We start from the raw sequence: 15,735 nt of genomic DNA, 5'->3' as shown, positions 1-15,735 counted from the left end.
GTGACCGAGTTGTTTGGCGGTCCGTCCTCTCTACCTACCGAAACGGCATGATGGTTAGTTAGGTAGTTAGATTTTATATGTCTGTATTTGAATTTGGGTAATTAAGAAATACGATTTCGGTTTGCCTTTGTATTTTCTCCGGTCAGAATTGATTTAAATACCCCATTTAAGCGTTACCTATTCAAAACATTAGGACTAATTTAACCAAGCCGTTGCTTTTAATCGGGGGTCGAGAATGATTACTGAATCTAATAGTGCCGATAGCAAATCGATTATTAGGCGATCTAACCCAAAATAATCAACAGTCGTAACTAGGAATAACATTCTGTAATATATATATATATATATAATGCGTTGTGACCATTTAGAAATTGGCTGTGCGAAAATTGAAACGCATCCCCTCCACCTCCCCAATACAAATGGCAATATATTGCAGTAGTGTACCGCTTGAGATAATTTCTTAATAATAATTCATGGCTTACTATAAATACAGATGTACCTAGTTATAATCCTGTTTTAAGAGTACAATCAGTATTAAACTGAAAACCTACACACGGAGTACCTAGAATACGGAGAAAACTTACAGATATTAAATATTGCTAATTTGATGTCAGAATACGTGTTCATAAATATTAAAAAATTGTGGCATTTCGTCATTATATTTATCTTGAAAGCGGCGGCTGCATGAACACGTGTTCCGGTATATTACGAATAGAATTATAATTAATATAATACTAGGAACTGGCTTCCAATCACGTTTTTAAAAGGATTTTGATCTATATTCACAATTAATATAAATTAAATATAAAAAAATTACAATTAATTAGAATATTTGGGGGTGCGTTTCATAATTATTACGTCTCAGCACGGGCCGTCCATGGGACCCATCACCGATAATTTTTCAACAGTCACGATCATTAATTATTTTGAAAACTCAGTCAGATTATTCAAGCCGCAATGATTGATTGACTTGAAATGTGATTTATATACTGTTCAATTCACTGCTTTTCAAATACCGCGAACTATCAAAATATATATTTAGCTTTATGGGCAAGCGTCTTAAATAGATTCATATTATTATGATTCAACAATTTTCAACATCTTCTTAAATTTATTTTAGACTATGTAGAAAAGTGGTTGTGTTTTGTGGTACGCATTCATACAAGTTGTAGTAAAATTTGTAAGCATGTTTTTCATTTCAATTTTTTTTTTTTGTTATTGTTTTTGCCTTTTTACCGCTATGCAATAAGATGATTTAGCTATACGTGCTTCTAAAATTAACAGTCTTTTTATAAGCATAATCTAATTATTTAGCACAGATCGGATCCTGAAATTCGACGCCGTAAGGAACAAGTTGACATATGTTCCGAGGGAAATTATTTTCATCAGGGCCTTCTGTGCGGTGTATGGTAAAAAAACAATGATACATTATAAATTAATTTGAGATAATATAATGTTGAGATAATGATATTCTCAATGCAATCTCCCATACTGAGAATGTTTACACACAAAACTTTAATTATTTGAATAACATGAAGTTGCTAAAATATGTAAAATAACAGCATTTACGCGAAATATTTTTACCAGCATTATGTATAATTAAAAAAAATGTTGACGTCATTTTTCTGTCCGATGGTGTTGTTTTTCACATCACGAGGTCTCAACTGTACGGTGATGCTGAAACGAGGTAGAGTGCGTATCTCGTGATGCGCTAGTACCCAGTAACTACGTTTGGTGAATTTTTGTTGTTGCTTTTAATTTTTTTAAATGTCATCGGACAGAATAATTGTTTACATTTTTTACTAAAAATATGCACTGGAATCGGTAGTCTTTCGGAACCTGTACGTGTACTTGTTCAGCGCTCCAGATGATTTTTTCTAAAAAAACATGGTTATATAAATTAACGATTATTATTACGTGCCGAAACACTCTGTATATATTACATTCTGTTTCAATAAAGTGCCAGTGTAATAAAAAAACATGATAAAAGACATTTCCAATATTGAAGATGTTCCCCTCTATGCGATGGATTATATTTGATTTACCACTTGTCGCACTTCTAGGGTGAGCAATTCACCGAGCCCCCTAGATAGATAGTGACCGGTGACCGATGTAGAGCCTTCCTCATCCCCTACCCATCAATCAGCCCAAAGGCGCGGGTCAACAGCTAGTCGTATGTCGCGCTGACAACTCCCTTCAAAGAACTAAGGCAGTTGAGATACTTTTAAAGTCTGAGGGTTTCCCTTGATGGATTGACTTGTATCTAAGTGTTAAGTGTTAAGGAAACTTCAAAATTGTCCAAATAAGCGAAACTAACAGTCCACAATGAAGTGCTGGTAACAACTCGGCACGATAGGGATGTATGGAACTGGTAGAGCAAGGATGTAAGTAGACTGAATGCTGTATAAATGAAATCTCTGAGGCGTATGTGTGGTCAAATCTCGTATGAATGTGTAAGAAATGTGGAGATCCGCAAATAATGCAAGGCTGATCTAATATAGTAAAAAATGGACGCTTTGATGGTTAGGACATGTACAGTGAATAAACAAAGTATGGTGTAAGGGAAATACACACAAGATGCCAATGTAAATTGCAGAAGAAGTCGGTGATGCACACATGGTACAGTCAAGTAAACTAAATATTTTAGTCGGACCACATCATGAGCCAGAATAACAGAACGGGTACATGAAGAAAATTATACTCGTAGGTATAATAGAAGAGTATGTATGAGATGATGTATGAATGTGAATGAAGCAAGGAGTATTTTTCAAGACCGAGTTTTTTTGCAGTCCTTTCTCTCTGCCTACCCCTATGGGGAAACGGATAATTAGTTAGTTAGGTACCTACTGTTTATCCCAGAAATAATTTCCGATTCACCAATTTTCAGAGAAAATTTTCCATGAAAACTGGTTTTAGTTTGTTTTGTTTTTCCTATCTCAACTGATAGGTTTTAAAGTAATTTAGCTATATTTTCTAGCTATGAATTACGCCTTAGAGGTGATATTTTACAAAATGGTTTCTTTGAAAAAGCGGTACTATTTATATTATTCTGATTACTTTCGTCTCACATACTTATAAGCCTAGGATAGTTACTTAAGGGACCAAAAACAATATCTAATTATGTTGACTTCATCATTACAAATAAGCAGGGGGAAATAACAGAACAAAAATCCAGTAATGTACACGCTCCTCTCCAAAAAGCATCCGAAATTTCTTCAAAAGTATTTATTAAATCATTTTAGAGGTATGCCTTTTCTCGAAGTGTCTGTTTGTACCCTTACCGTGGTGTAGGTATTTAGTTATGGGCAGACACAGGCAGAAGACATGCATGTGTTTAACCGAGGATTTGCCGTGATTTAGTGACACCGCGCCATCTGTGTGGGGCCGATAAATCAGTATAATGTACCGACCATAGAGATTTATTTGAATATTTTCGATACTTACGCGTGTAATTGCCCCGCGGTATTTTTTTATGTCTCCCTTAGGTTGAGTTTATTAAAGTAAATAATGTCAAATGAGAGTCGTGTGGAGAATGCAACATACGAAGATGTTTCTGGGGATAATGGAGGGTTCTGGTTAACGTGTTATTATTCTCAGATCAGCTGCCGACCTATACAGAAGAGTCAGAGTAAAGTAATAATAATGATAATTGAAACATTTTTAAAGACCGATAATAACACAAACTATTAATACCTTCTTTAACTAACCATCGCGCCGTTTCCCCGTATTGGTAGGCAGTGAGTTACCATTAAACAACTCGATCTAGGAACGCACTATTTGCTTCATAATTATCGTTATGTTATTCTTCACATGGTCACTCAAGTATTCGGTTTACTTGATTGTGTCATGTTTTCCTCGGGCATCACCGGCTTCTTCTACTATTGCACTCCTTTCTTCGTTCATTCGCTCTACATGTCCACAGCTTACTTTGCTTACTTACTTACTCACAACGCTTACGTTAGTTTTGCATTATTTGCGACTCTTCACCTTTCTCACACTATCGCAATGGATATATGGTTTTACAAGACGTACGCCTCAGGGATCTCATTTCTACAGTATTCAGTCTACTACTTCCCCCCTTCCTCTGACATTCACATGCCTCACTACCATACATCAGGGTAAGAACCAGCACTCCATTGTGGAGTGTTTGAATAATAATAAAGATTTTTAAATGTTTTCAAATTAAACTCTAATTTGAATTGAATATGTCGAGCTTTTCTAAACATAACCTAATGTACGTTTCCATCCTGTACAAACTTTGTAATAAATGTAAATGGTAACGTAATACCTCGTAGTACCTCACTACGAGGAATGTAGACATTAGAGCGTTTATTGCCCATTTAAACAGTTAACACGAATAATAAATTACGCGTGCATTTTGATAGATTCAAATTGAAAAGGAGCCACGATGTCAGTGTTGTCACCAAACGGACCATTAACGTGTAGGGACGTTCTGGTTTGTTCCAAATTCAGGCCGCACCGGTGACTAATGGCAAATACTATATAAACTACAATACAGTGTAATGGGCCTTCTCTTTTGAGACTACGTCCCTACACGACCCGATACAAATCAGCTCCAACTAATGATTGTCCCCGCACAATGAATCAATTATGTCCAAATAAAAGTCATTTGTCACTCTAACCTGCCTGATCTACGTTAATGATGACAACGGTAATCTCTACATCCTCGTCCTACAAGACGTTCAGATCATTTCACCCTTTCCCACATGTGTTTCATTGGCTTTGTGGTGAAACGACATCAATAACAATAATAATTCTTGTCTTTACGTAGTCTTTGTGAAATATCACATCATGTAAAGTAACACAACATAGATTTGCTATCCTTAAAAATATATCTACTATTCTATTTGTCATTCTCTACCCAAATGCAGCAAGGGTGACCTTTGAATACTGAACCTAAGTCTCCATTTTTAAGCCTTTGCATTCCAAAACACTAAGGATGGGTTGTTTTACAGAATCTGAACAATTCATTAAAATTATACGTTCATTTTCGGGTTCTGTGAAATTCGTATTCAAGTTCTGTTATTATAGGCTAGTTTCTTGACAGAACTAGAAAAATCTTCCACATAACAAAAGAATTAACTTTGAAATTTGAATAATTGTTACTAACTAATTCTCCGGAACAACACTTGAAGTTAAGTTACAAAATTTTTTTTTTAAAGATACTATCAATACATGTTTGGAGCCGAAACAGTAATTATATGAAAATCCCTCGATAGAAAAATTCGTAAATTATCCTCCAAAAATTATGAAAACCACATTTTGTTCTGTTATTGAACTTTCTTAACGAATGAAAAAAATCACAGTGTATTTTTAAAGGAGTTGTATTTTAGTAAATATCTTCAAAATTTTCGCTTAATTATTATCGTATTTTAATATTAGCGCTTCCCTCTAACATTCGTATTAACATCATATTTACATTACTCTCCCTTCAAACGACGGCCGGCATAGTCCAGTGGTAACGCATTGGACTGCCATTCCGAAGGTCGCGGGTTCGAACCCGGCGTGCGCAAATAAATTTTATTTGATTAATTTGTGTTATTTCACAATTAATTAATTAAAATAATAATATATAGTATACTTGCGGCACGTTCCAGGGTGGAAGATACTACCAGTATCGCCCTGGTGTAAGACCACCATTCAGAATTGAAACGTTGCTCCAAATGGCTTTAGCCGTGTTTAGTGACTAGATCTGAATAGCCAGTTACTTCCCCACCTTCCTCTTTCCCTTCCCCACTTACCTCCAGCCTCACAACATCCCCCAATTGGGGATGCCATAGTCTCACTGGCTCCAGACGGGAGCAGTTGGGACTCTTGTGAGGTATTCACTATAAAAAAAAAATAAAAAAACCATCTTCTTATTTTTGAACGGTTAGCTTTCAAATGTCAAAAAGTGAAAATCGAGCTAATTGTTAATTTCATTGTCGGTCAAATGTAATGGAGGTTGAAGCATTTACCTAAAAAGTTAATATATAATTTGTGAGAATTAACAAACAAAAATACCTTTTTTGGTTTGGTATTTTCTGTTCGTGATACTTTTATTGGTAATCTGTCTGTTTGATCTCCCTCATGACCTTAATTCGAATTCGTTGTGACCTTTACATCGTGACTAATATAATACAAAATGGCCACAAAACCCGGTAATACAGTTTTCGTGTTTTATACGGACTCCAGGACAAAGAAATGTCTTTTCCTCGAAGTGGCGTTATTTGAATGTACCGGGTCGTTTAAAACAGATTATTACTTTTTGTGTAATTTGCCCACTGAATAAATAAAATTCAATTATATTAGGGGGGCATTATACAGTAGAATTTATTTTTACAAAAAGATGCTTTGTTTTTCTGTATCTAAGTATCATCCAAAGAGAAGGGAGAAGAACGGAGGTGGTGGACACGGGTTTCTAACTCAGCCCTCATTTGTTGTATAACCGGTCAACTCAGGAGAGTGGAAATTCAACACACTCGTAAAGTGATATAAAGTAATGAAAACTAATGAAAAAAAATCTAGATTACTTTAGGTTAGATTTGTAGGCAAATTTTTTGTTGCTTTTTTTAACCCTTTTAATGACCTTATATGACTTTTCAAAAGTGTGTTGAAATGTCACAGTCCTTAGTCAAAAATTATTGTCTCTTACATCGGTAGTATAACTCACATCCTGACGGTTCTTTTACTATTATTTATCACGTGTTACCGAGAACAGATAAGGAAAGGACAGAAAGAGGGATCTCCATTTTTTAAACCACGAGATTAATCGTGCGTTGAGTTTTAAAACTGAGCATCTTAGATTTTTAAAATGGTCAGCAGTTTGTAAACTGATTACAAAGCATGAAAAAATACATTAATCCTCAAGGTGCTAACTTTATTGCCATATACGTTTTTAAAAATGCTTATTATTGTGTATTATACAACGTGTATTTTTTGGCATGGCACTATAGACATCACGATTGATTTAATTATATTTAAGATATATAACTAGCTTTATTTTGAGTATATCTGCGGAAGACAAAAAATCCTCTTGGTATACTTTCCAGCAGTTGCAATGCGAACAAATATTTAAAAAAATTCTAGATATCTACTATTAAACCAATTGGAAACTCACACACACAACGTACTGGAGTTTATAAATACACAATAAATTGATAATTTACCATCCACAAAAAATTTAAAGCAACTTAAGTAAAATATGTTCAGAACTTGATTGCTAAGATTTTTAAGATCCTTTTAAAAATAGGGTTAAAGTTGTCCTTATGATTTGTCTACTATCATACTGTAATATATTGTATGGCCAATCCCATTTCCCAGTTGGTCTAGCAAACAGACAGTCTTTACATTACGTTAGAGTAGCGTAAAGTAGACTACAGACCCGAACATGAACGTATCATTAGATTTTTTGGTTTCTCCACCCCTCCACCTCCCCTCTCCCGCGTGCATCATTAACTATCCATTTACCTTTAGAGTAGAAACTATTAATCATTTTCAAATTTCGTAATATTTTTATTGAGGGTACGCGGTCCGTTCCTTGCTTCTTACTTTATTCGTGGGTCCGTACGTCCGTAGGGGGACCTCACGTTCAACGTCACTCTTTAAATAGGTACATCTATTTGATTTTCGTTTTTATTCGCCGATTGAATGAATGAATGAAGTAGAATCTTGGAAGTGTAAACTAACCCACTTCCCGACATCCGATCGAGCTGAAACTCGGCAGATATACTCGTTATCGATGACAATGCATTTTAATAATGGTGGCACTCATGAACTCGCACGCGCAAACCCACGCATTTTTTTCTGATATTGGATGACATTATAATTAGTAAATAAAAAATTTAAATCATTAATATACGATATAAATGTATAGGTGTCAGCTTTGTTGATTTCCGTTTCTGGATAACTTTAAAATATGCAATATTCCACAATAAATAAAATGAATTAAAAATATACAATTATTCCATTTTTATTACATAAGCGGTTAAATAATTTACTTCAGTACATAATATGATAGCAGACAAAAATATGCGAGAAGAAAATGAAGATAATGAACATATACAGTTAAAATCAGTTATACGCGACCGAATCTTTTCTGTCTTTTCTATTTCAAATTTGTTTTTGTGAGTCAATATTAAAATAAAATAATATATCTGAAAAATATCAGAATAATATTAAATATGAGAATAAACCTTGAAAGCTAAGGCATACTAAAAATACCTACCTCTATCCAGGAATATCTCACCGACCATAACAATCTTCCTTTAAATCTAAAAATATAAAATATTCTTGAATTTCGTCGCAAAATTACCTCAAACTGCTGTGACAGTTCTTTATTGTTATTATAATTCATGCTTTTTCTTATTTTGTTTCCACAAACCTTGTGCTTTCTTTATTTTCTTATATTTATTATATAACAAATTTCATACAACTGCCTCGTGTTTTTCGTTTCTGTGTTGTAAAAACTAAATATTATTGTATTATTTGAATGAAATTCCCCCTTGTTTATTTATTGTGAAGAACAACAATATTTTGTTTACTTTACTTTTACCAAACTGTTTTTAACACATAATATTTACAGGCACAAAAAAATTAAATAAAAAAGCTAAACAATACCTTATTTCTGTTTCCCCCATCGACACTAATCTAATCTTTCTACCAAATTGATGACGACACACTGACCGCACGCCGCACTCATTCACTCGATAACGCAATTTAAATATGGTTTCGTTAATTTGGGAAGCCGTGGTCAATGTAATTACTGCAGCGGGACTCCGGCCGTTCAGGTGGGTCCCGCTCTCACATAAACGTGATAAATGATGGACACCACAAAACAAATAATTTAGAACCATTTCGACTCTGCGCCGGTGGTGTATCAGATGACTCTGTTACCAAGACGTATCGCACCTCTACAGTGGTGAACACTTATTTATGAACCTGACTGTATTTAAATGGGGTTACTCGATGAAAAATCACAAGCGTGAATTTCGCGTACCGATGTTGAACTGTCAGAATTACACGTACCAATATTGCACTGCCAGAATTACAAGTAGCAACACTACACTGCCAGAATTTCACGTACCAATACTTCACTGCCAGAATTACACGTACCAATATTACACTACCAGAATTACACGCGGACGGAATGACATGGAAAGAATGAAACCTATTTTTATCATACCTGTTGGAATTACACTCTGTAAAAAACCCAATCTAACCTAATCTAAAATTAAAAAAACTTATTTTTTTATGTTTGATTCTCTCCATTTATAATTTCGTCTGTTTGTAATTCTGGCATATTGGTGCGTGAAATTCACGCCCGTGTAATTTTATTCTGACACTGCCTGACACCATTATTTAAATACATACATAGATTCATAGTAAATTCAGTCGGTCAAATAAATGTAGAAAAAGTAAGGATTTAATTTAAGCCCCAAAATCAAGATGGATCAAATGTAAAAGATTATTAACTTGAGAAATGTATGTTTTCCTTATTATGTATTCACTATGTTTAAAAATGAGCTATAACTTCTTAAATGAAACGATTCCCAAGCTTTACCTCACATCTGATTGTAGGTACCTGCTATAATTTTCCAAAATTCGGCGACACCAGTGTTTCTCATAAAAACAAACATCATTTCACTTCTTAAATATTTTTGTAAAACTTTAATCTTATGTAAACACCCTTAATATTTTTATTGACATTTATAAAAATAATTATAAGGTTTACTAAGCATTAAAAAACTTGGAACTTTAGTTTAATTACTTCATAATTCTGTTTTTATATAACCGAACAGAGTTGGGAGACATTTTGAGACGAGAGTTAAAATATATTTTTTTTTTGTTTCAGATCCTTCTAACAGCGCACGGTAAGTCTTTTTGTACATATTTTCAAAGTAATCGTAGATTTTATGAATATTATTCGCTGTATTATCGTTAATTATTAGCAACTTCATTCTGTAACTAGTCAAAGAAAATGCGATTTTTTGTTATTACTTTTATTTCCAAATTACTCAGAACTGTTAATTTTCCATTAATTTGTTCAGCTGACAAAGGAAATGAGATGGATACAGGTTGGATCAGTATCTAACTACTCATTTTGAACCTATTCTTATTCAATCGAATTTCTTTTCATGACCTGCTAATTATGTATCTACTTCTAATAAGTTAGATGAATCCAAATTCAATCACTTAGATTAATGAAAAGCATAATGGCTCACGTCATTGGCAAATCAACCGATCTATTGGTAATATATTAGATTTATTTCTGAGGCAGCATTTTTTATGAGTTATCTATTCAAAAGGTATTATAAAGAACTGTAAACTCTTAACAAAACAATAGTAGCTTCTTCAAGTACCTAATTACAAATCTACTGACTTATGACTTAAATAATTAGTTTAAAAATATAACATATTTGGTATTTGTAGGTAGGTATTGAAACTTCAGGTTTAACTGTTAAATGATCGAATTTATTTATTTCAGTTTGTCGGTGCGTGAAATACAGCTTTATGAAATTATTCAGGTTTAATGAAACCAAATTTTCTTTGAATGTAAGTGTAATTGCTAATTTATTAAGAATCTCAAATTATTCGTATTCCGGTTAAAACCGAATTCGGGTAAAAGAACCTTAACGAATAATTTTATAGGTTTCCAAAAAAACTTTTAGTAAAGTAGGAATATATTATAACGATGTCGGAACACGTGTTCATAAAACATCTAATAATTTCGCATTTCGTCATTGAATATTATCAATGCTAATGCAATATTAGGAATTTACTAAAAGTTTATCAGGAAATGGCATACAGTCCCGTTTTTAACCGGATAACCAAAATTTGAAGAGATTTTGAATAAATAAGCAATACTCATTTTTCTCCGCGTATGGTGCAGGTAGAAAAAATGTTTAGGTGTCATTTATGAAACAATAATGTACTTTTTTATATTTTATATTCAATTGAATTTTGATAAATAGACAAATAGACACTGAAAACTATTATGTTATGGGTTTCTAGCTACCGCAAGCTTTTCTGCGATAAAGGTGTAAAGTACTAAATCATCGTACCCCATACCAAACCTGTTGTAATGAATAATTCGTTTCCGCGCAAACTTCGGCCAAGTTCCCATTCTTATTGCGGCGAAGATTCGATTCATTAAACGTCACAGTGTTACTTCTATCAATTCTGCTCCTCTACCACATCACGGGAAGCCTATTCTAACCGCCGATCTCCACACGGTGGTCGCAAAATTCCATTCTTAATATCTCATCATACATTATATACATCATCGTCACACATTTCTATAAGAATAATTAAGTGCATTACATTAGAAAAAAACACTTTCATCAAATATTTGTGAAACCTACTTAAACCTTACGTGCTTTTCCAATTAACGACGGCTCAATTGAATGTGAACCGTGAGCTCAGAGCGTATAAGAAATGAAAATACTGTGCTCGCCTGAAACGACTTGCTCAATTCATACGGCTCCTCCAGTACGGCTCCCCCGGTACGGCTCCCCCAATATGGCTCCCAGCCACCAGCTCCCAGTATATAAATGATCGAACGACTCTTAGTACCATTACGCCGCCTTGTACTGTCAGACGCCGTTCACCACATATATATAATATATATAATTTTCATGGCGCTGTTTTTCTAAAATATCTCCATATAAAAAAGAATAACCGTTCAATTGAGCCGTGGCACGGTTTACCGGGAGTCGTACGAATACGGCACTTCAAAAACAGCTAGCTCAATTGTACTACTCGCTCATCGACTCAACGCTATTTCAAATGTGTATTTGCTAAGACAAAATGCATTTTTTTTACATTGGTAGACAAACGGAATTATACTTTTCTTTTTCACTAGCCTTCTTACTTTTAATAGTCATAAAAAATAATTCCGTATAGCGCAGTTTTGTGTTATTTCACTTCAAGTGAGCTTCATTGATGTCTATCTTTGGGTGTAGACCTCCGAATAACTAACTAACGCATAATGCATTGTATTCCCACGATTAATAAAATCGCTCTGAAGTCACTTGTAGCACAGTACAGCTTTTGACATGTTATGTAATTTTACAATAGGGACGTAACTAGTATCCACAATATTTACAAAACTAACAGCCCTTGATTTTTCACAAAAAACGGCGCTTCACCGGTTATGCAGTTATTATTATTATTATTCGCAATATGCAATTATTAACCATCAGAGTGATAAACAGAGACAGAATGTAACTCTGTATTAGCTCACCATCCTTGTTTCATTCAAATTTATATATCGTGCCATACTCTTTTGTTACTCTGACTCTTTATCAAATCCGACTCATGAGCACATTTAAATTAATTTTACAACTGGTATTAATATCAGTAGTGTGAATAACAGACGAGTATTTATCGATAAAATGTAAGAATTGAATGAATTTGTGTACGTTAGGTGAGGTTAACTAAACACTATTATTTTATGAAAGCAAGTGTGATATTATTTTCTTTATTAGGGTGTGTGTTAAAAAAGTAAATAAATGAAATTAATTCCTGAACACCTCGGCTCGCCGATTACACGGTGTAGTACAGGCTACAGGCCCGTTATTACGAGGCCTAAGTTTCGCCAGTTCGGAAAGTTACGGCGAGATACCCTCGCCACCCCTCGCCCTCTCCCGCCCTCTTCCGCCCTCTCCCGCCGCTCCTAGCCTCGACTATTATTAATTCCCAATAACGGGGTTGCTGGAAACAATAGCGGAAGTGCCGCCATCTTGCCGGAACACTAGCGCCACAATGCGAGAATTCCGTCAACTAAGCTCAATAATTTTGAATGCAGGTTTGCATATCGATTATAATGACGATTGTTGTATCCTTTTGGCCGCTTCGTACTTCCTCGCGGCTCTCGGCAGCTACTGATTTACTACTTCATCACTTGGTTACATCATAATAAATACATTATTATTTTAAATCCAACAAAGAGAAAAAAATAACTAATAATTTTAGTTTAATAAACTATAAGTCTATAAGTCCGCTTCAAAAATTTGCATTCATTCACGAAAAAAAATGGTATTCACACAATATTTAAAAATCACAATACTTCATTAATTTCACGTATATTTTTCTAGAAGTTGGATTCCTAAGAAGTCCTTGAGTGATCCAGACAAAACATCAATTTCGAAAGTAATAAATTATATAATTAAGGTCCTTACAAAAAAGTATGCCAATCTTAAAACATTAAAGTATTAAAAAAAATTGTACAATTTAATTTTAAAATCGGTTATCTTTAAACAACTTTTTTTTAATGTAGGTACCTAACTATAAACATAGATTAATTAACTATGTAGGGTAATATTTTACATTATTTTGATCTAATGTTGGTTCACATGATTGTATAACAAACGTGATAAAAATAGTTATTAACTTACAAAGATTCTGGCCTTATTCGCAATTGATTTTGAAAATATTTGCTCATGTTAACTTCTAGTGGCCTTAATTTAACGTAGTCGAAAGTTCTGGCGTTTGGGGGAAGCTTTCTTCCCTCTGATGTATTGTTATATGTTCATTTAGTTCCATGTACTTTCCATGGAAATTGTATTGTTATATGTTCATTTAGTTCCATGTATCGCATCGCTCGCTTTCTGCTTGCAATGCAGCACGAAAATATTCATTTCGCAAAGAATCTACCCCTAGCACTCATTTCTTATATCAACCTAGAAACTATTGTTTTATCGTACCAGCTACAAGTTTATCTGAAGTTCGTGATTTAGTAAAAGTTTCCATTTATTCTGTCCACCGTACATTATCGCCTTGAAGAAAGCATGGGGTTTCTACAAAGTGCATAATAGCTTGAAATTCCTTGGCTCAGTGGGAGTAGGAATTAGACTAGTAGTTAGATTAGTACCATTTATCGCCCCTTCGAGGCCTACGCGAGTTGTTTCCGAGTGAATAACCCTGGAACCACCATTGATCGCTACACCAACACTCAGCCGACGCCCAGAGTAACCGCAAGGCATATTTTAGTTTTTTTTTCAACTTAAGTTATCACCGTTTTATGTCTTAAATTTTTATAATTTTATTAGTTACATTTTTTCTATTATAATTTTACTGGTCTTCCATTAAAAGCCTTAGCTTGTGGATGGAAGAAGAGTTAACATTTCACATATTATGTACAAATAAAGTCACGTGTACAGTTAATACAATGCAGTTAATACAGTTAATACATTTCATATAATTATAATTACTATTTACTATAATCATGTATTTCAATATATATGTATGTGTAGGTATTATAGACACATGGCAATCGGACCCGTTAACTAAAATATGTAAACATATATGTATTCAGTAAGAAGAAAAATAAATCAATTACATATTAATTTCGTAATTGTAGAGTGAACATATTAATTTATTTAAAAATGTTGGTACATATTTAGGTTATGTTTAAGAGTTTTCTTAATGCACCAATGAATTAATCTAATCAAAGAGTGAATTTAACAAAACCTATTCCTTTCTCTAAGTCAAAAACCGCTCTAGAGTAAAAATCTTGTTTGATTGAATTTTTTCTAACTGAGGCCTGAAGTTTTGAGTGGTTGCTTTTGCAGAGTGGTCACCGCGTGGAGCCGTGTATTTGATGGAATCCTAATTGCGGGTTGTGAGGACCGATTTAATTTGGTTTTCTTTCCATTCGCCGATTGCTAATGGAAGCCATTTTCTTTTTTCATGGTTCGAATTTTGAATGGAGCCGCGGCACATTATCGGTGGTTAAAAGGCCGTCCCCGCCACGGAGTAGCCCCTAAATCCCGGGCGCCGATTAAAAAGTTCGAATCACTTCAAAGCACTCAGCAACGGGCGAGTAAATGACCCGTACACTTGTACTCTGTGGATGATGGCGAATCGAACTATTAAATCGAATGGGACTATTAAATCTCTGCGGCGAGGGAAGCATTAGGGCCCGTTCCCACTTCCGTTTTCAAATCGGAGGCGGGTCCCGTTTTCAAAACGGACGGCCAATGGCCCTGTTCACACTACCGTTTTAAAAACGGACCATACTCTACGAAAAAAAATAATTGTCGATTCACCAAAAACATGTTATTTGCTCATTATTCAGTAATGGTGCGCAATGGACGACGATGAAGCTCTTGTTGTCATGTGGTACTTATTAAATAGAAGGAAAAAAGTGAAAAGAAAATTTTGAGTACACCCAATCATAGCCGAATGATTTTCTGTAGGAATTTAGTGTTAATTGGTGAGTTAAGAAGTGATGAACTAAAGTTCTTTAATTATTTTAGAATAATAATGAATGGATTATTTATATAGCGCCGTTTTCACCATGAAAAATCACCTCAAGGGCGCTTAATGGCTTAAGAGAATGTCTATCACTTCCTTTAACCATCTACTGGAATGAGTTTCAGAGAGCTTAACATATCAAAATACAAAATTGAGAAAGTGCATTTGTCCTGAAGAAAGGCTATCGATATTTTAAAGTAAGAAAACAATAAACACTCAAATATTTTTTATTATGTGTTTATTTAACTAATACGCTCTTCCGTGCATCTCATTAAAGCTTTAAAATTTAAAAAAAAGTAAACTTAAATAAAATAACATAAAAATTTTGATGTACAAAAGTTGTGTACACCAAGTGTTTTGTTTTTATTTAGTTAAAGATAAAATATTACCATACTCTTTCTTCGACCAGTGGTATTAAATTTTCGGGATTTATTTCCTTATCCATTATTGTAGTTTTGATTTATTTACTTAACAAAA

General features: G+C 34.1%; 1 protein-coding gene across 1 annotated transcript in view; it reads left to right on the top strand.

Moving 5' to 3' along the window:
• Positions 1-15,735, top strand: part of LOC149409468 (discoidin domain-containing receptor 2-like) — a 628,632-nt gene that overhangs the window by 81,853 nt on the left and 531,044 nt on the right. Inside the window, exon 2 of the mRNA XM_089649799.1 lies at positions 9,854-9,872. The gene's annotated coding sequence lies outside the window, so the exon portion shown is untranslated. The remainder of the gene's footprint in view (positions 1-9,853; positions 9,873-15,735) is intronic.

Source organism: Hesperophylax consimilis, chromosome 31 (genome assembly GCF_061612785.1).
Source record: "Hesperophylax consimilis isolate HC1 chromosome 31, BYU_Hcon_1.0, whole genome shotgun sequence".
Taxonomy (NCBI): domain Eukaryota; kingdom Metazoa; phylum Arthropoda; class Insecta; order Trichoptera; family Limnephilidae; genus Hesperophylax; species Hesperophylax consimilis.
Note: the sequence above shows the minus strand (reverse complement) of the source record. Positions and strands in the feature narration are given on the sequence as shown.